Below are 22,051 nucleotides of genomic sequence, written 5' to 3'. Positions count from 1 at the left end.
CCGAAAATATTGCCCAGCCGGTTTGGTGCGGGCGCACCTCTCCCTGGTGCGGGCGCACCAACCGAAATTTTTTTCAAAAAATACGATTGCTGCGGGCGCACCTCTCCCTTCTGTTTTTTCCAAAAAATATTTCGTAGGCTTTGGTGCGGGCGCACCACGTCGAGGTGCGGGCGCACCAAAGTCTACTGTTTTTGTCAAACTCAGTCGACAGAAGTGGTGCGGGCGCACCTGTGTGTGGTGCGGGCGCACCTGTTTTTTTTTCGAAATTTTTTAAAAGGTGCGGGCGCACATGGCTAGGTGCGGGCGCACCAAAGTCTTCTGTTTTTTCTGAAAATCGTGTGCAAAATTTGGTGCGGGCGCACCTTGAGGTGCGGGCGCACCAAAGTTTTTTTCCGAAAATTTTTCTCATGTGCGGGCGCACATTGAACAGGTGCGGGAGCACCTAACCCGTCTGATTTGTACATATTTCTTCTCCAAAACACTCAATTCACTCAACTTCTCATAAAAATTCAGATGTTCCAATGTACCTCTCATGGCTGACTGATAAATCAAAACCGTAACTAAAAAGGAAAAATAAAAGAAATGAAAGAGAGGAAAGAAGAGAAACGGGTTGCCTCCCGTGTAGCGCTTGTTTTAAGTCATTAGCTTGACTAAAAAGGATACATCCATCATGAGAGTCGCTCAGGTGAGCGAAGAATCAAGCAACCAATGGAGCCAACAGCATGCGAATCATGGTAGAGCTTTAATCGTTGACCGTTCACCCAGAATGGACCGTTCTCACCCATAACCTCATAAGCCCCATAAGGAGTAGTCTTCAACACGGAGAAGGGACCCGACCACTTTGACTTTAACTTTCCGGGGAAAAGCTTTAGTCTTGAGTTGAACAACAAGACTTTGTCCCCAACCCGGAAATCTCGTTGTTGAATCCGGTTGTCGTGCCATTTCTTCGTTTGCTCTTTGTATAGTCTAGAACTCTCATAAGCGTCAAAACGAAATTCCTCCAGTTCTACTAGCCTTTCTTTTCGAGCTTCTCCCGCCAAGTGTAGATCCATGTTGAGCTCCTTAACTGCCCACCAAGCCTTGTGCTCAAGCTCAACCGGCAAATGACATGCCTTGCCATACACAAGGCGATAGGGAGTGGTGCCTATGGGCGTCTTAAAGCCGTGCGAAGAGCCCAAAGAGCGTCATCAAGTTTCAAAGACCAATCCTTTCGTGTCCTATTGACCACACGCTCAAGAACATTTTTAACCTCTCGATTCGAAACCTCAACTTGGCCTTGTGTTTGGGGGTGTAAGGAAGACCTACTTTGTGATTCACCCCGTATTTCTTCAATAATGCTTCTAATTGCTTTTTGGCGAAGTGTGAACCACCATCACTGATCAATACACGGGGCACCCCAAATCGAGGGAAGATGATCTTCTTCAGAAGCTTGGTGACTACCTTATGGTCATTGGTGGGAGAGGCAATGGCTTCCACCCATTTGGTCACGTAGTCGACCGCAACAAGAATATATACATTCCCACAGGAAGGAACGAATGGGCCCATAAAATCGACCCCCAGACATCAAACGGCTCAACCTCAAGAATGTTCTGTTGAGGCATCTCGTGTCGCTTTGTGATGCCACCACTCCGTTGACATCTATCACAAGCCACCACAAATGTTCGGGCATCCTTATGCAATGTTGGCCAGAACATACCACATTGGAGCACCTTAGCAACAGTTTTGCTTGCTCCACCATGTCCTCCACATGCCAAAGTATGGCAATGATGCAAAACCGAGGCCATCTCATGATTAGGAACACACCTCCTAAACAGCCATCAGCACACTTCTTAAAAAGGAGCGGGTCATCCCAGTAGAACCTCGAAACTTCTTTAAAGAACCGCTTCCTTTGTTGGGAAGTAAAACCATGAGGTTCAATCCCACAAGCCAGATAATTTGCATAATCAGCGAACCATGGAACCTCATTGTTCAAATGGCGAACAAGGCTTCTTCTCTCAAATCGTCCTCGATAGGAATCTCCTCCAGATTGTCAGGAGGGAGGCGTGAAAGATGGTCAGCTACCACATTCTCCGTCCCCTTCTTCTCTTTCATCTCAAAATCAAACTCCTGAAGAAGCAACACCCACCTAATGAGCCTAGGCTTAGCATCCTTCTTACTCATCAAATACCGGACCGCAGAATGATCCGTATACACCACCGCCTTATTACATGTCAAGTAGGAACGGAACTTGTCAAAAGCAAATACCACGGCCAACATTTCCTTTTCCGTAGTTGCATAGTTCCGTTGAGCATCATCCAGAGTCCTACTTGCATAGGCTATCACATGTAGCCTCCCTTCCTTGCGTTGCCCAAGAACAACTCCCACTGAAAAGTCACTAGCATCGCACATTAGTTCAAAAGGCAAGCTCCAATCCGGAGCTTGCACAATGGGGGCAGAAGTAAGGGCTTTCTTAAGAGTTTCAAAAGCCTTAGTACAAGACTCATCAAACGCAAAATCAACATCTTTCTGAAGTAGATTCGTCAATGGTTTGGCTATTTGAGAGAAATCCTTGATGAAACGTCGGTAAAAACCAGCATGTCCAAGGAAAGCCGAACTCCCGTCACCGAGTTCGGTGGCGGAAGCTTCTCAATAACCGAAACCTTTGCCGGATCTACTTCAATACCCTTTTTCGACACTTTATGCCCAAGTACAATGCCTTCCTCGACCATAAAGTGACACTTTTCCCAATTCAGTACAAGGTTCGTCTCTTGACACCTTTTTAACACAACTTCAAGATTAACCAGACATGTGTCAAAAGACGAACCACACACACTAAAGTCGTCCATGAAGACTTCAATGGAATCTTCTAGCATGTCAGAGAAGATTGCTGTCATACACCTCTGAAAAGTGGATGGGGCATTACACAAACCAAAGGGCATCCTTCGATATGCAAATGTCCCATACGGACAAGTAAAGGTGGTTTTCTCTTGGTCATCCGGATGAATGGGGATTTGAAAGAATCCGGAATAACCATCAAGAAAACAGAAGTGTGAATGACGAGCAAGCCTCTCCAACATTTGGTCAATGAAGGGAAGGGGGAAATGATCTTTCCGGGTGGATTTGTTCAGTTTCCTGTAATCAATACAGACTCTCCACCCAGTGACAGTCCTAGTTGAGATTGTTTCTCCTTTCTCATTCTCAACTATAGTCATGCCTCCTTTTTTTGGAACCACGTGAATCGGGCTCACCCACTTGCTATCTGAGATAGCATAAATGATTCCCGCGTCACGTAGTTTCAAGATCTCCTTTTTACAACCTCTTTGAGGTTGGGATTGAGCCTTCTCTGATGCTCGATGGAGGAGGCATTACTATCGATGAGATGGATACGATGCATAGCAAGAGAAGGGCTTATCCCCTTAAGGTCATCAATCGAATACCCAATGACATCTTTATATTTTTGCAAAATTCCAATCAGTTTTGATATAGAAATGTCATCAAGACTCGAATTGACAATAACAGGATAAGTACATGCATCATCAAGAAAAACATATCTAAGAGAGGAGGGAAGGGGTTTGAACTCTACCTTGGGAGGAGGCTTAGAACACTCCTTTTTCAGTGGATGATGCAGCTAGAACCTCAAACGCCTCATCTTGCGTGTCCTCTTCCATGTCCAAGTTAAGGGTGTCGGTAAGTGCAGCATACAAATCGCTCCCAGAATCATCCACACTCATGGTGTCCTCCACCTCATCTTCCACTAGGCTTACCCGGCAAATTTTCTCCATCATAGGCCTCTTCAGTGTCTTAGAGAACTCGAAACACCACCCGCTCATTAGCTACCTCAACCGTGATTGTGTCGTTTTTGCAGTTTATCACGGCACCCAAAGTCTTCAGAGCTTCTCTTCCCAGAATAAGAGGAGTCTCAGGATCTTCCTCCATATCCATCACCACAAAGTCGCATGGTACAAACACATGCCCAACTTGAATCGGTATATCCTCCAACTCACCAAAAGGGACTCTCACAGTGCGGTCTGCCAATTGAATCGTTTTGCGCGTAGGATGAAGAGGAAATTTCAGGTGCTTTGCAATAGAAAGGGCATCAAATTGACACTGCTCCCAGATCGGCCAGTGCACCCTTAGGTTCTAAGTCACCTATCTTCACTGGCAAGGTGAAACTCCCGGGATCTCTTTGCTTCTTGGGCATAGTTCGTTGCACAAGAGCACTCACTTGGTAAGGTAGGGAGATAAGCTCATCTTCAAGTTTTCGCTTATTGGAGAGGATCTCTTTCAAGAATTTAGCATAAGCTGGCATTTGAGACATAGCCTCAAGGAATGGAATGTTGATTTGCAGGCTCTTCATCACATTCAGAAATTTAGTGAACTTGTCACTCAACTTTCTCTCTACCAACCTGTGAGGATAGGGAACCGGAGGCACATAGGATTTGGTTGGTGGAGGTGATGGCAATGTGTTTTGTCACCAACTTGAACATGTGACTCATCCTTCTCCTCAACGTCCTCTTTCTCAGTTTCCTCAGCTCCACCTCCTTCTCAACAACCTCAGCTTCTCCATCCTGCTCTAACTCCCCATTCGGCATCTTAGGACCCGCATAACTTGTTCCCGACCTCAAATGAATGGCTTTGGCTTGATGGAGGTTGGGGTTAGGAATGGGTTGGCCTGGAAGTTGATTTGTGGGGTGGAGGGATTCTTCTCAGCTACTTGGGCAATTTGGGTTTCAAGCATTTTGTTGTGGGCTTGTAGCTCTTGAAACCTTTGCTCATGGTTTTGGAGAATTTGGTTCATGGATTGGAGTTGTTGGAGAATTTGGAGAGAGGGATCGGAAGATGGTGTAGGTTCGGGATTTTGTTTGGGAAAGGAAGGTTGGAGGGAGGTTTTGGGTTGTTGGTCCTTTGATGTGGAGCTTGGTAGTATGTTTGGACCCTTGTAGGAGGAACCACCTTGGTTATAGTTTTGGTTTTGGTTATACCCTTGCGCAAACCCTTGGTTGTGAGCTTGGTTGTACCCTTGTTGAGGTTGATTCCATCCTTGTTGAGGTTGGTTGAATCCTTGGGTGTAGTTTTGTTGAGGTTGTCTCCAACCTCCTTGTTGATTGTTCCTATACCCTTGATTCCCTGATATCCATCTCCTCTTGAATTGATTGCCGCCACATGCTCCGAATGGGTACCTCCACAATAAGAAGTATCATGGTTAGTACCACCACAAATATCACAAGAAAAAGAGTTTACCTGTGAAGGAGTAGACGATGCAAGATTGATCTTGGAGAGCTTCTTATCGAGTTGGTCCATCTTAGCTTGAATTTGATCCATGGGGTCAATTTCAAACTTTCCGCTCTTCTTAGGTTGAGCACCTCTTCGTCTTCCACCCCATGAGTAGTTCTTGATCACCTCCTCAATTGTGGACTCAAGTTGTTCTTGCGGGATCTTAGATAGTTGACCTCCCGCTCCAGCATCAAGATTGGCCCGTGAAATCGGATCAAGACCATCATAGAAGAATCGCATGAGTAGATTCTTGTTGAACTCATGGTGTGGGCATGAACGGATCATCTCCTTGAACCGCTCCCAAGCTTCGGCAAGTGTCTCATCGTTCTCTTGCTCAAATGAGGAGATCTTCCTCCTTATGTCCGCAGTCTTCCACTCCGGGAAGTATTTCTTCAAGAATGCCATCGTGACTTCTTCCCATGTAGTGAGGGAATTAGCAGGCAAGCTCTTGAGCCATGACTTTGCTTTTCCGGTAAGAGAGGACCGGAACAGGTGCATCTTGATGTAGTCAGGAGAGACATCATTAGTGGTTATCATGGCACAGATCTCGAGAAACCTGTCGAGATGGTCTAGAGGATCTTCATCTGACCCCCACAAAACTGCTCTGCTTTCACCATCCGAGTATACTGAGGGTGAATGCTGAAATTTGTAGTGGTGGTAGGGAGTCGAATTCCACCTTGAAGAACATAGGAACCCGGATTTCCGAAATCCCTAAACAGTTGTGGATTTTCTTCACCCATTTCTGATTCAACTTCACTTGATGTACTTGAGATTGGTGAAGAAGGCTCGGAACCCAAAGTCAGATTTCCAAATTCTTCCGAAGCTTTCGCAACGTACGGTCGATTTCAAGATCTAGAGGCAATGTGGGTGAACCGTGAGTTCTTCTTCTCATGTAACACAACAAAGCTAAGCAGAGGATTAGCAAATAACAACCACAGTTAAAAAGAAAATAAAAGAAAATCAACTAAGCAAACTAAACTAAAATATACTTCAATCAATAGCACAGTTCCCCGGCAACGGCGCCATTTTGATAAGAGGTTTTTAGTGTGTCGTTAAGGCACTAAGAACCGCTTTCCAAACAATATTTATAAGTCCTAACAAGCAATTACTAAGAGAATAGTAAGGGCAAGTCAAGGGTCGATCCACAGGGAAAATGGGATTGATTAAAGTCTATCAAGTCAGACTACCTAATTGAAAGGTATTTGGGGTTTGAAAGATGTTTGGTAACAATTAAGACTAACTATCAACTAGAACAAGCAAATTCAAGATTTAAATATCAAATAAAAGACACTAGAGTTAAGGTTACTAGTATGAATAAGAACGGATGATGATTGTTAATGCGATTGCGAAGCAACAGACGATTATGCAAGGTTTAGTTTCCCTCTAAATTACTTGAGTCCTCTCTCGAATGGTCCTCAAGAGTAATCATTCAATCAATCAACTAAATCCTCTCTCGAATGGTCTTTAGTTAATTGATTAAGGATTCGATAAGTTTGGAAAACCCCTAATGAAGGATCCCCTTAATTTCCATCCAATATCTTGGTATAGAAATTAAGTTGATTCTTGGGGATGATAAAAGAGTTCAAAATCCGTTTAAGAACGTTTGAAATCAAAATACCAAAGTATAATGTGATCAATATCTATCCTAAGGTCTCAAAACACCAAGATCAATGCATAATTTCTCTAAATAATCACAATCACATCAACATCATATTTAAAACCCTAATTCATACTTTCACCCTAACCCTGATATGAAACTACTTCACTAATCATGGAATTAAAGCAATTAAACAATGAATCTATGACTAATCTAAAGTTAAACATGATTAAGAAATTGTTAAACTAATAGAAATCGCAATTATTAAACTAAGAGGATGAAGATCTTAAATAATATGAGAACATAAACAAACACCAAGAGAATGAAATAAAAACTAAAATTTGAATTGAATTGAATAAAAAGTACCTTGAATGTAAATCGAATCACAAACTATGATCTCTAATCTCAATTACCAATGAAAACTCAAGTGTTTTCTCTCTAATACAAAACCCTAAAAAGTTGTGTGAAAACTAGAATAAAGCGTAAGTCTTTTACTCCTCTCAAAAAGAGGGTTTAATGATCGAATGTTTTCTTTCCGGATCGTGAGGTGCGGGCGCACCTTGCTCAGGTGCGGGCGCACCAGACTTCAGGTGCGGGCGCACCTGAGTCTTCTGCCTCAGGGTGGAATTCTCTTCGTCAAATGGTGCTGGTGCACCAGTTGAAGGTGCGGGCGCACCAGATGAAGGTGCGGGCGCACCCAATTTAAGGTGTGGGCGCACCAATGTAGTCTGTTTTGTGCTCCAGAATTGGTCGATGGTGCGGGCGCACCAGTGGCTTGTGCGGGCGCACCATCGTGTGCGGGGCATACCAAGCGCACCTCAGGCTACCTTTCAGCCTCTAGCTCGATCCCTTATGCCATGTCTCGCATTTCTCGACCCCGAAAGGGCAATACCTGCAATAGAAACACGAACAAACATGGTGAAAGCATATGTGCTAGAAATTCGATCGAAATAGATCGAAAATCTAGCAAAATGTCACTATGACCAAGTATGATCACGTGAATGAAATAGAAGGGAAAAGTGAGGAGAAAGAAGGAAGAAAAGGAGGAAAAGGGAGCTAAAACAAGCCAAAAGAAGGTAATAAAGTGCGTTAGAAACGCACTTATCATGTCCACAATAAAAATTTAAATTACCATCTAGAAAAAGACATAATAAAAAAAGAAGTCACCAAAGAAACAACCCTCCTGGTAAAAATAAACCTGAAGGCCATCGTTTTTCATTATGAAAAAAGAAAACCTCACTTACAAGAACAACAGAATTGGAAGTAAGGATGTGTAAATCAATAAACATTAAAAAAAAAATTTAAAAAGCTATTTAGCATGGAAACTCTCATGAAGATCATGTTTTCCATTTCCGAAACTTGAGAGAACAAATTTTTTTTGAATGACCAGCGAGTTTCCTGCCACAATGATCTTCAATCACAAAATGATATTTTCGCAACTAAAAATCTCTTAGCTAACTCTATAGTCTATACCCTATAACATACATCTTTAGTCGATATAAACAAAACTGCAACAATTTTCTATGCAACAATAGTTATTTAATCCTAAATTTGGTTTCAAAATAAATGAACAAATGGGATGTTCAAAACCTTTTTCGAGGCAACACAAATGTGCCAAGCACCCGCGCAATGTTATAAGTCACTTGGGCTTTTCTATGAATGTTTCGGGATAAAATATGGCCAGACTTAGAGAATTCCAAAAATGTTCCAAAAACAACCAAAATTGAAGGTATACACGCTTTCGGACTTTCCAATGGCCTAAGCTACGAACGATACGAGACGCCTCCTAGGGACATGGGAGGTCATTGGAAACGAGTCATGTGGCTTGGAACGAATATGTGGATGTCTTTACGTTCATTTCGAGACAGTTTTAGGTTTCACAAGAAATGAACAAATGGGATGTTTAAAGGCTTTTCGAGGCAATACTAATGATTTCAAGCACCCGCGCAACGTTACAAGTAACTTCGACTTTCCTATGAACGTTTCGGGAGAAAATATGGCCAGACCCGGAGAATTCCAAAAATCTCCCAAAAACAACAAAAATTGAAGGTCATAATACACGCTTTCGGACTTTTTCGTGGTCCGAGCTCCGAATGCCACGGGATGTCTCCTAAGGACATGGGAGGTCATTGGGAATGATTCATGTGGCCTGGAACGAATATCTGGATGCCTTTACGTATATTTTGAGCCAGTTTTAGGTTCCACGAGAAATGAACAAATGTGGTGTTTAGAAGCTTTTAGAGGCAACATAAATGGTGCCAAACAACTGCACAACATTACAAGTCACGTCGACTTTTCTAGTAACGTTTCGGGAGAAAAATATATATGGCCAGGCCCTGAGAATTCCAAAAATGTCTCAAAAACAATCAAAATTGAAGGTTATAATACACGTCTTCGGACTTTCTCGGGGCCCGAGCTTCGAACGCCACGGGATGAATCCTAGGGACATGGTAGGTCATTGGAAAAGAGTCATGTGGCTTGTAACGAATATGTGGATGTCTTTCATTTATTTCGAGACAGTTTTAGATTTCACGAGAAATGAACAAATGGGGTGTTTAGAAGCTTTTCAAGGTAACACAAATAGTGTCAAGCACCTACGCAACCTTACAAGTCACATCGGCTTTCCTAGGAACGTTTCGGGAGAAAAATGAACATGCCCAGAAAAGTCCAAAAATGTCTCAAAAACAGCCAAAATCAAAGGTTATAATACAGGCTTTCGGACTTTTCCGGGGACCGAGCTCTCAACGCCACGGGATGCCTCCTATAGACATGGTAGGTCATTGGAAAAGAGTCATGTGGCTTGGAACGAATATGTGGATGCTTTTATATTCATTTCGAGACAATTTTGAGGTTTCACGAGAAATGATAAAATGGGGTGCTTAAAGGCTTTTCGAGTCAACACAAATGGTGTCAAGCACCCGCACAACGTTACAAGTCACGTCAGCTTTCCTAAGAACATTTCCGGAGAAAATATGAGCAGGCCCAGAAAAGTCCAAAAATGTCTCAAAGACAACCAAAATTGTAGGTTATAATACACGCTTTCAGACTTTCCCGGGGACCGACCATCGAACGCCACGGGATGCCTCCTAGTCGCATGAGAGGTCATTGGAAAAGAGTAATGTGGCTTGGAACGAATATGTGGATGCTTTTATATTCATTTCGTGACAATTTTGTGGTTTCACGAGAAATGATTAAACAGGATTTTTAAAGGCTTTTCGAGGCAACACAAATGGTGTCAAGCACCCGCGCAACGTTACAAGTCACGTTGGCTTTCCTAGTAATATTTCGGTAGAAAATATGACCAGACCCAGAAAAGTCCTAAAATGTCTCAAAAACAGTCAAAATTAAAGGTTATAATACACGCTTTCAAACTTTCCCAGGGTCCGAGTTCCGAACGCCACGGGATGTCTCCTATAGACATGGTGGGTCATTGAAAAAGAGTTATGTGGCTTGGAACGAATATGTGGATGCTTTTATATTTATTTCGAGACAATTTTGAGATTTCACGAGAAATGATAAAATGGGGTGTTTAATTAAAGGCTTTTCGAGGCAACATAAATGGTGCCAAGCACCCGCCCAACATTACAAGTCACGTCGGCTTTCCTAAGAACATTTCGGGAGAAAATATGAGCAGGCCCGGAAAAGTCCAAAAATGTCTCAAAAACAGCCAAAATTGAAGGTTATAATACACGCTTTCGGACTTTCCGGGGGCCCGAGCTCCGAACGCCATGGGATGCCTCCTTTGGACATGGTAGGTCATTGGAAAAAAGTCATGTGGCTTGGAACGAATATGTGGACGCCTTTATATTCATTTCGAGACAATTTTGGGTTTCACGAGAAATGAACAAATGAGGTGTTCAAAGGCTTTTTGAGGCAACACAGATAGTGTCAATCACCGGAACAACGTTACAAGTCATGTCGGCACTCCTAGGAATGTTTCAGAATAAACTATGAGGAGAATTCCAAATAAGTCCCAAAAAACTAGGGGTGAGCAAAAATATCTGATCCGATCCGAAATTTCGGATATCCGATCCGATTTTAAGATTTCGGATCGGGTATCCGGAAAAAAAATTGGATTTTTGGGTCGGATACGGATCAGAATTTTTCAAAAAATTCAACGAACCCGATCCGAAGACTCGGTATCCAATCCGAAAATCCGGTGATCCGATCCGAAAATTTCGGATCGGATTCGAATCGCAATTTCCCGGATCCGAAAATTTCGGATCGAATCTGATCTGATATCCGACATTACACACCCCTACAAAAAAACAGCCAAAATTAAAGGTTATAAGAAGTAAAGACTAAAGGTGACCGAGTCCGATTAAAATTTAGCTGAACTAACACTACCTCCTTTCTTTTTCTGTTACAACAATTTGTTTGGAGACAATTTTTAAGGATTTGGAACAAATGAGTAGTTTAGAATAAAAGTAACTCTTTAATTAACTAGAGTAGGAGAGAAATCATCCGATCCTTAGAAAATAAAAACAATCTATAAGACAAAGTGAGTAATTAATGATGGTTTTAATAAGATAAATTAAGGGCAATATTGTCATTTAAAGTTGCTTTTTATACCAAAACTGAAATTATTGGAATAGATGTGAAACTACCCAAAATAGTAGTTATTGTAATATAAAAAGATTAGAGGAAGTACATTGTAACCTCATCTCAGGCACGAATCTATAATATGTAAACTTTTGTATTATAGGAGCTTTAGTGCTTTACCATTTAATACTACCATACATCATCTATTCTAAAATAAGTAAGATGTTGATAGAGACAGTGGAATCAAAGAAAGCAAAGAGATAGAAACAAAAAAATTGTGACCTATGTGCAGAAAGAGTCGGTCCTAAGAGACCATCTAATTTTAATTTAAAATTAGGCATTTTTTTGTAAGATGAAGGGATTTCACTTGGGGGGTATGAGAAATTACTCAAATGAGTTCTATGAGGTTTGATCCTTATACCTCAGGGATAACAGATGAAAAGCGATACCACTACTCCACCACCTCAACCTCAATTAGGCAACTATTCAAGTTCAATATTAAGAAGAGAACATACCACTATTCGAATACAGTGAATAGTTTAAGCTATGTCGATTAACAAAAGTAAAATAGCTTGTAATAATATTTGAATATGTGACCTGTTGCTATTATAACATGACACAATTACCATCTCAACCAACTTTTTATCATGCTTTAAGTGTCCATATTATTATATTTGTATCATTTAAATGTTGAGTTTTTCTTAATATATTTTTTTGAAAATGGAAAAAAAATACATATCAAGTTCGAAAACACAATACCAACTCCGGACCCAAAACTAGTTTACTATTGATAAGGTGGACCTAGTTACCAATTACGCCATCAACAAGCCAAGCTTGTACTTCTATTAGCTTACTTGAGTTCACTAATTATCTTTAATAGAAAGGTTATTAAATTTAATTGAAGCTTATGATATGAAGGGTGCTAATTATTGAGTTTGATACTAATTTTACCCTTTTTGTTATTTGAAAGTCGTTTCATATTAATTATAATATTTTTATAAGGTACTCCATATCTTCTCTCTATTTCTCTTCTATTACATGAGTCCTTCCTTATATCTATCTTTATTTCTTTTCTTTACATAATTTCCTTATAAACTAGTTATTAGGCCCGAATTATGTTCCGGGTAAGAAAAGTTTCATTTATTAATATAATACTTTATGATAATAACAATAAATATAACTTAGCCTAATGCATGGTTAAGACTTTTTTCTTCTAACACATAAGGTCTTCTTTTTTTTTTTTTTCCTTCAATCTCTTCTCATCTCTATCCTCTCCTAAATACTTGTGTAGTTGTGTTATGATGATGTAGTGATGCACCGATGCTCATATATATATATACATCCTTTGGCCATGCCAATGACCGATTATATTAAGGGCCTGTTCTCCCCACCTTATTTTCAGTTCAGTTCAGTTCAATTCAGTTCAGTTCAGATCAGTTCAGTTCAGTTCAAACCAGTTCAGTTCAGTTCAGTTCAGCTCTTGACAATACTTTTACTCTCACATATCACTATTCAGTTCAATTCAGTTCAGTTCAGTTCAGATCAGTTCAGTTCAATTCAATTCAGTTCAATTCAGTTCAGCTATTTTATGCCGAAGAGAACAGGCCCTAAAATCCTAGCAGGTCCAAAATTCACATACTAGTATACTACTGCTAGATTTTGTCTGTGTTGGGAGGCCTCGAGGGGATTTATCATACCCTTAGCTTGTTCGACTGTTCCTGTATATTACGTCGGAATCAGGATGGTCAAAAACAAATTCTGGCAGAAATGACAAAATTTACAACTCCAACAGTTTGAACTTTGAAGAGCATAAATGCATAATAGCATATCGAACAACATTAGCATATATAGGATTATCATTTCAAGACCAAAATTCCTTCCACTCTTCGCTCTGCAACGTAACCTCAGCAAACACTTCTATGTCCCATCACCTACTACTTGCTTACCCAAGCCTTTTACCATTTTCCAACTTCCTAATAGATAAAACTATATTGTTTAATACAAACTCAAATACAGAAAGTCTAAAAAATCTCTAGATGTTAGAATGTGGTCTGCCCCACTTCAAGAAAATTTATAGAAATATCCGATAAACTTACTTTCATATTTTAAATTTTAGATATCTAATAATTATTTTTTAATAAGCTAAACTTCAAATTTGATTTCTGGGCCCTATTAATATTAGGACAGTGAAAGAACTTGGATGTGTGTTTTTTGTGATGTAGATGGGCCGACTAGTGACTGGTTTAAGAAGAGAAGTGGCAGCAGAATTTGTCAAGAAATAAATGGGAAGAAGCACATCAGCAAATGCGACAATTGGCAGAAGCGGGGAACAATAAACAAAAATTGAAGAGTCCCACGAGACGTTTACTAAACTAGATAGTCGGTTGGATGCTTCTGTTTTTTATGTATGGGCCTCATAAATCAGGACTCAGGAGCCAAGAGGGGATTATGTGCTACTATATTGTCATCTTCCTCTATCAAAGATATATCGACTTCGTGGTTGAGATTGAGGTGTTGTGAAAGATAGATCACATATTCGAATTTCCTATTATTATCTTCTTTGTACTTTGTCCCGCCTTCATGGCTCATATGGATCCAAAAAAAAATAATTGTCATTTTCTCGTAATTTAAACCCTAGATTATTAGAGTTGGTCACTTGACCAAAACTCTAAACTTCTATATACATCAACTTTTGTTATTCAAAACTATAGTAATAAAAATATATTATGCGGCATTTATTGACCACTGGTAGGCACATCTCTTACTTTTAAAAACTTCTTCATTTATATACATATGTTGATTAATTGATTAGCTTAGAGTTATAAACATACATGAGCTTGAAGATGACTTATTTGGGATATTAGTGTTGGCTTATGTCGTGTTCAAGTAGTTTATTGTGTTAACAACAACCAATTATGTGGAGCACTATAGTAATTATAGCAATAAAATAATAAGTTTGAGGGGAAGGAAGTGATGCAAGTCCAACTATCTTTATTTACTTTCGTAGAATTGTTGCATGGTTTTACTTTACTTTTAAATTGAAGGTTTTACATGAAACGAAAATATGTCTTTTATTATGCTTGTTTGTTAAATTAGTTAATTGGGTAGTTTAGTTTCAATAAATACGAAAAACTTAATAAAATTCAGTGCATTAGAGAGTCTAGTGTCATGACTTGTATTTTAGGAAAGTTTCATTATTTTTGAGTTGTAAGTGACATTCAAGGTGTATCCCTTGTAGCGGTGTGATTCTAGAGCATTTTAGGAAAGTCTTAAACATCTTTCCTTAAGCTATTATTTCCTTAGGTTCTAGCTAGATTATAGGCTTTAATTTAGGAGAAACTTTCCTTATTTCTTTTTTTTTTTTTTTTGAGGGGAACCCCAAGAGGGAGATCATATTATATCATTCATAGCCAAAGACATAACATCAACCGGAATATCATCCACCCAAACACGTTTGCCAATCTCCCAAGGTTGGAGATGAGCCAACATATGAGCAACATTATTACCGGAACGTTTCACAAAAGACCAAACAACAAAATCAAAACAAACAACCAAATCTAAAATGTCATCTATAATTAAATGAAACTCACTAGATCCCCCTCTACCCTTTCTTAAAGCTTGTATCGCTAGAAGGCTATCACTCTCCACCTCCAAGTGACGGTAGCCTAACTCCTTCGCCAGTTTGAGACCATGATAAATCGCCTTTGCTTCCGCTACACGCGGCTCCCAAGCGACCTCGAATTGAAACGCACCAGCAGCTAGTACATCACCCTTCTCATCACGGAACACCGCACCTAACCCGCACCCACCAACCCCAATTTGGCCCGCATCAATATTGAGCTTCACGGTTCCAGCGCTGGGCTTGGCCCATTCAGTTGCGTGGGGGGCAGCAGCAGCTCCTCCCTTGTGGCGAGTTTGGCTAATTTCCAAGGCTTCTTTACATATCTTCTTTGCATATTGCCATGTGGCCATAGGATAGCCCCCCTCACCTTCCATTAACATCTTGCATCTAGCCCCCCAAATCGCCCAAGATAGAGTCACCAACTCGCACATCGCCTCCCCTTCCGACTTTTCGAAACAACCTTCCCACCAGTCACCCACATACCTGCCCACGTCTCGCTCCCTAATGTCGAAATCACTAAGTCTCCAAACCTCCTGTGCGAAAGAGCAGTAGTATAGTGCATGAACTACAGATTCATCTCCTTGCCCACACACGCTACAAATCTTTTCCCTACTAGGAACACGACGGTTCAGAGCTAAGTTTGTGGGGAGGGCGTTAGAGAGAGCCCTCCACGCAAAAATTTTAACCCGGGGCAGCACTTGCAAACTCCATATTTTCTTCCAAACCATCGAAGGAGACGAAGTAGAGGCTTCAATAGCTTGTTCCGAGTCCCCCCAAATAGCTTTGTATGCAGATCTCACCGAATACACTCCATCCTTTTCAAGGTCCCAACACATAACATCCTCCGGAAGACGGGAACTTATAGGGATACTCATTACTCGTTCCACCTCAAAAGGTAGAAAGAGTTGTGATAATAAACTTCTATTCCAATTCTTATAAATAGGATGAATTAAATCCCCCAGAGTATTAGGATTCGAATTCCCTCGCGGAGAAATAATTTTGCGAGACTGCGTACCTGGAATCCATTCATCATGCCAAACTCGGATTTTTTCACCATCACCAACCCTCCACCTAACTCCTCTTCTCAACACCCACCTCGCTTCCCAAATACCACGCCAGTATAACTCGGATTCGACCCCAGCTCAGCATCCATAAAAGAGGAATGGGGATAATACTTCGCCTTTAGAACTTGTTCAAACAAACTCCCCTTATGAGTCGCAAGACGCCATGCCTGTTTTCCCAATAGAGCCCAGTTGAACAGTTTCATATCTCGGAATCCCAAACCACCTTCCCCTTTTGATTTACATAGTTTCTTCCAAGCAACCCAGTGGATCTTCCTTTCACCATTTTTTTGCCCCCACCAGAATTGAGCTATCAAAGATCGTATCTCATCACAAAAAGAAGAGGGAAACTTAAACACACTCATCGCGTAGGTAGGAAGAGATTGGGCCACTGCCTTTATCATAACCTCCCTACCAGCTTTTGAAAGAATCATCCCCTTCCACCCTTGAAGCTTTTTCCATAATTTTTCTTTGACACCTTTTGTAATGACTTTTTTCGAACGACCAACTGTAGTAGGTAAGCCAAGGTATCTATCATGCACCTCAACCACTCTAACACCCAAATTTCTGCTCAATTTCACCCCTCCTTGAATCTCTTACGCCCTTGCTGAACGAAAGAGTTGTTTTATCAAAATTTACCTTTTGACCCGAGGATAACTCATACACCCGTAGGGCTTCCTGAATAGCCTCCGCATCATGAATGGTAGCTCTAGAGAAAATCACACAATCATCAGCAAACAGTAAATGATTAACAGAAGGAGCGGTGGGGGCCACCTTGATACCTCTCAGAGAATTATTCTCCTCCGCTTTCCTAAGCAAATGGGAGAACACTTCAGCACACAAGATGAACAAATATGGCGATAGGGGGTCCCCTTGTCTGAGACCTCTGTTAGGAGAGAATTCCTCCGAAGGTCGACCATTAATAAGAACTGAGAAGGTCACAGAACGGACACAATCCATAACCCTGTTGCACCAGTCAACCGCAAAACCAAATTTTTTCAGCACCTCATCCAAAAAATCCCATTCAATACGATCATATGCTTTAGACATATCCAGTTTCAGAGCCATATGCCCCTCTACATGTTGCGAGTTTTTCATATGATGAAACAACTCAAAAGCCACCAGAATGTTATCTGTTATCAGACGCCCCGGAACAAAAGCACTCTGATTAACAGTAACAATTTTATCAAGGAAAACTTTGAGCGATTAGCAAGCACCTTTGACACCAATTTATAGATGACATTACAGAGAGAAATAGGGCGGAAGTCAGACATACAATCAGCTTTGCTTTTTTTCGGGATCAGAACAATGAAAGTTTTGTTCAAATGACTAGGAATCTTAGCTCCACGCAAAATATCAAGAACTGCATCAGTAACAGACTTACCAACAATGTGCCAGTATGTCTGAAAGAACATAGGACACATACCATCAGGGCCAGGAGCCTTGATTGGATGCATCTGGCTAAGCGCTATACGAACCTCCTCTCCATTATACTCCGCTCTCAGAATGTTGTTCATCTCTACAGAAACCCGGCTCTGAAAATCTGCAAGGGCCTGTGAAATCAATGAAGGGTTCTCCGAAGTGAACATTTTGCGAAAATAGTGCACTGCAAGCTTTCCCACACTCTCATCCCCCTCGTGCTCAACACCCGCATCATCTTTGAGACTAGTTATGCGATTCTTCTTCTTCCTCTCTGAAGCTCTCTGATGGAAGAATTTAGTATTACGATCACCATCCGCTAACCATAAAGCACGTGAACGCTGCTGCCAGTACCGCTCCTCATGTTGGGACAAAATCTCGATCTCACGGAGCAACCCACGCCTACTCTCCAACTGGCTTGCCGAGAGCTGAGCACCATTAAGCTTCTTTAATTTCTTGCGCTTCTTCTTTAATTCTCGGAAGATGGGCCCAAACTTTTCCCCACTCCACTTCTTCAAATTCGCCGCACATGCCTCCACCTTAGTCTCCAAGTTCGCCCCATACAACCACGCTCCCGCAATGACCTCCTCACACTCTGCTTCGCTAGCCCAGATTTGCTCAAACCGAAAAGGTTTACCACCCAGCTGTTGCACACTATCGCGTCTCCACAAGGTGAGTTTAATCGGGGCATGGTCCGACCATTCTCGATCCAAATTCCATAGATGAGCATCCAAAAACAAATTCGACCAACTAGTAGTGACAAGAGCCCTATCAAGCCTGCATTGAACATTATCCTGAAGCTCGCGGCCATTATCATATGTAAACTCATACCCTGAGAACGGGACATCATAAAACCACACACATTAACAGCATTTCTAAAATTCTCCATTTGCCAAGACGCTCTATCATTTCCCCCCATCTTCTCCGAATCCAGTAAAATTTCATTAAAATCACCCAAACAGAGCCACGGAAGAGTAGACTGAGCAGTAAGACTCTCCAATAAGCTCCAAGATAAGTGTCTATTCTGTATCTCTGGCCAGCCATAGAAACCTGTGCATCTCCATTCCTCCTCCCCCAAGCCCCTTCTCACGATCACATCAATGTGGTGTAGGGACATAGAGCTCAAAACAACATTAATATCCTTTTTCCAAAGTAAAGCTAGACCTCCAGATCGACCTCTAGAATCAACTGAGAGCCCATAAAAATCCCCCAATCTACTAATAATCCGCGCAAATTCGCCACTACTCAACTTCGTCTCCGACAAGAACACCAGAGACGGGGCCTCTCTTCGGAGTAAATCCCGAAGATTACCAACTGCAGAGGGGTTGCCCAACCCTCTACAGTTGAGACTCAAAATACTCATTGAGCTGGGCGGGACTGATCATCATCAGTCCTCGCCATTCGCCATCCAGAAGAAGAAACATCCAAAATAATTTTTTTATTCGAAGGGCCACTAGAAAAGTCAACGTCCACTTTATCCCTATCTCTTTTACCATTTTTACCACCATCATCATTCACTGGTAAGCTAGCAGAATTAACCTTTTTTTCACGACCCAATTTTCTCCATTTCCTCACTGTAGTACTCACTACCCCAACATCCTCTTGCATCACTGTATCCAAATTGAAACCCATGCCATCTGAGTCCCCAACATCCGTCCCTTTGTCCACACACCCCCCCTCTTTTTCAACATCAAAAACATTAAATGACCCCACTACATTATCTACTGCCAACTCCCCCTTTTCTCCCATATGCACAACATCCCTCCCTCTTACACCCTTATCCACGCAATCCCCTACATTTTTATGATTAAAATCATTGAAACCAACTTCCCCAAAGTCTACTGCCAGCTTTCCTTGTGACCCCTTATTGTCAACATGCTCATAATTAACTAAATCACTAACTTCTTTGCCCACAAAGTCAACATTTAATTCATTAAAAAGGGGCCCAGCATCATTATTAAATAACTCCACATTCTTTGTGGAAGAAAGAGATTGAGTATTAAGAATATCACTTACTGCATGAGAATTTGTGGTCTGCTTTACTACGTTGCTGCATTCACCTTGCTCACCATCATTCTCGGCCTCCTTACTTGTTCCCTCTTCCACACACCCTATCACCGCACCACCCCTCAAAGTGACATCCTCCTCATTAGCTTGAGCGCTAAAGATCAATCGACGCGAGCGGTGAAGAAACTCTTTGGTCTCCTCTATCATCTTCATGCGACCCTTCCGTGGGGATGCCCGAAGCCATGCCCCCCATTGTTTACCATCGTCTTGGTCCTCCTCTATCTCTACTGGGCAATCTCTCTCAATATGTCCCATAACCCCACATTCATAGCAAAAAGTGGGAAGCCTCTCATATTTGATTTCAATCACCACCATCCTCCCATTCCTAGTTTTGAGTTTTTGAATGCGGCGAAGCGGCTTGGATACGTCCAGATTCACCTTTACCCGAGCCGACTTGTCCCATGTAATACCATCTGACTCCACCTCTAACACGGGTCCTATACTGTTGCCTATAGTCCTCACCACGGCCTCCGCTCTACTATCCATAGGGAGGTTATAAAGTCTCACCCAAAAAGGGCATCGAGTCAGTGAAATTTCGGATGGTTGTATACTACTCTCAATCTCCTCCAAAAGCACGAGATGGTTGTCAAAAGTCCAAGGTCGGCCAGCCATAACCTTGGCTTTGTCCTTTGCCGTAGCAAATTGAATCACAAAAAGGCTATTTTCGATTTGACGGAAAAGAGCCCCTTTTGAAAGAGTCCAGATTTGATTCAAAGTCCTTTTAAGGGCTTCAAAATTATACGTTCTAATGGTGAGGACTTTTCCCACCAGTGCTAGGTTTATCGACGCCGTAGGATTTTCGTCCAACCCTCCCAAGTCTACGACAATACCTTCATCTGCTGTGATTTTGAGATTCGAAACTTTGTCTGCGAGATTGTCAGCCATGAGACTGACACAGATCCCACGCAGGATTAGCAATGAGCGAAAAACGAGACTGAGCACTCAAACCCTAGCCTTTTCGCCAGAGAGAGACTTTTAAATCTTGTTTGAAAGTAAATTTTAATTCCTTATTTCTTACTAGTAGATACGGTCATGATATAGCTTGGAGGGCAAGGTTGTTTGCTCATCCTATATGAGTACATGTCTTGTCCGTAATAAGGGGAAAAGACTTGATTTGATAATTGTGAGCGTTGCTTATTTCGGTTGTTAACCAAAGCAATACTTGTTGCGACCTGTATACATCTTCTAATCGCGATTAGGAAGAGACCATTTAATTATTGCGAGAATCAAGACTACTATCCTTGTTTTTACTTCTTGTTTTCAATATTCATTCATAAAGACAACTAAAAACATCACTTAGTTTTCAGGGCAAATCTTGTGAGTTTTCGGACTTAGAATTTACACCAGGAAGACTGGAAAGCGTATAGATTGGATTAGCCCCTATTCTTAGGCTGGCAGTTGAGATTTGAGACCAACCCCTACCGTTCCCCCTCAAAGCTAGCCTAATTTTCCTCAATGATAAAATCACTTAACATTCTTAGGTCACGTGAAACACTTTCATTGTAAATGCTCTAATGAAGGAGGCCAAAATCATCTGGTAGGCTGGTATATATAATGACATCAAAATTCTCTAGAGATTGTGTGAAAGCAAAAAAAAGCCCTTCATGAACCATCAATAACTAGCTCCAAATGAAGTCCAATTCTTGGCGACAACATTCTCTAACAGGTAATTTCAAATATCACATATATCCCTAATTTCAAGGACTTCGTTGCGTTACACCATCCACAAGTCAACTTACAGTAAATCATCTAAATCAACTAACAACATACAATTTCGTACCTTCAAATTTATGAACAAGTAATTTAGACAATATTTGGTCATTTATCAGATGCTTAAATGATAACATCAACTAAGTCTTTCAAAACAGACACTTGATCCAACTCATAGTTTATCAAGTGAATAATATAATTATTGTTATATACAACTATAGTACTATATCTATATGCTCCAACTCCTAAGTACTTTTTCTTTATTTTAGAGCAATTCTTTGTCCTTAATCTCTATAAGCTAATGCATGTATGATGTATCATGTATGGAGTTGGTTAGTGGTTACTTGACGAATGACGTGACTATTGGGGTTTGATCTTGGCTGCAAATCTACTATAACTGGCTCCTAGGTTGCCTGAATCGGTACACTTTTATTTTTCTAAGGGCGTGCTTCAATTCCATGCTTCTCCATATATATACTATTCCACTTGTGTTTTGTAAGCTTTATCGCTTTAAGTTAGAGATAATTATACATGGAAATTTAAAGTGTTACACAACTTTTACGGCAGATTTATACGTGGTTGTTAATAAGTGTTATTAGTGGTAATAGATTTACATACAATTTTACGATGAAAATACTGGCCATGCTATATGTATCTTTGATTCTATTCTCATGGATTTTTCATTATTATTTGATAACATATCTAAAGTGAATATGGATGGTCAAGTAATCTAATAAAGAATAGTAATAGACATTTGGGGATGGACAAGCACGATATTTC

The 22,051-nt window shown here is 41.0% G+C and overlaps 1 non-coding gene across 1 annotated transcript; it reads left to right on the top strand.

Annotated features, from left to right (window-relative positions):
* The first annotated feature begins 5,509 nt into the window (after positions 1-5,509).
* LOC125494487 (small nucleolar RNA R71) lies at positions 5,510-5,616 on the top strand. The gene has a single exon (XR_007270735.2). It is a non-coding gene; the product is annotated as a small nucleolar RNA R71 (small nucleolar RNA).
* Positions 5,617-22,051: the final 16,435 nt, after the last annotated feature.

The sequence above is a fragment of the Beta vulgaris genome, chromosome 1, assembly GCF_026745355.1.
Source record: "Beta vulgaris subsp. vulgaris cultivar EL10 chromosome 1, EL10.2, whole genome shotgun sequence".
Taxonomy (NCBI): Eukaryota; Viridiplantae; Streptophyta; class Magnoliopsida; order Caryophyllales; family Amaranthaceae; genus Beta; species Beta vulgaris.
The sequence above is the reverse complement of the archived record's forward strand: the minus strand, read 5'-3'. Positions and strand labels throughout refer to the sequence as shown.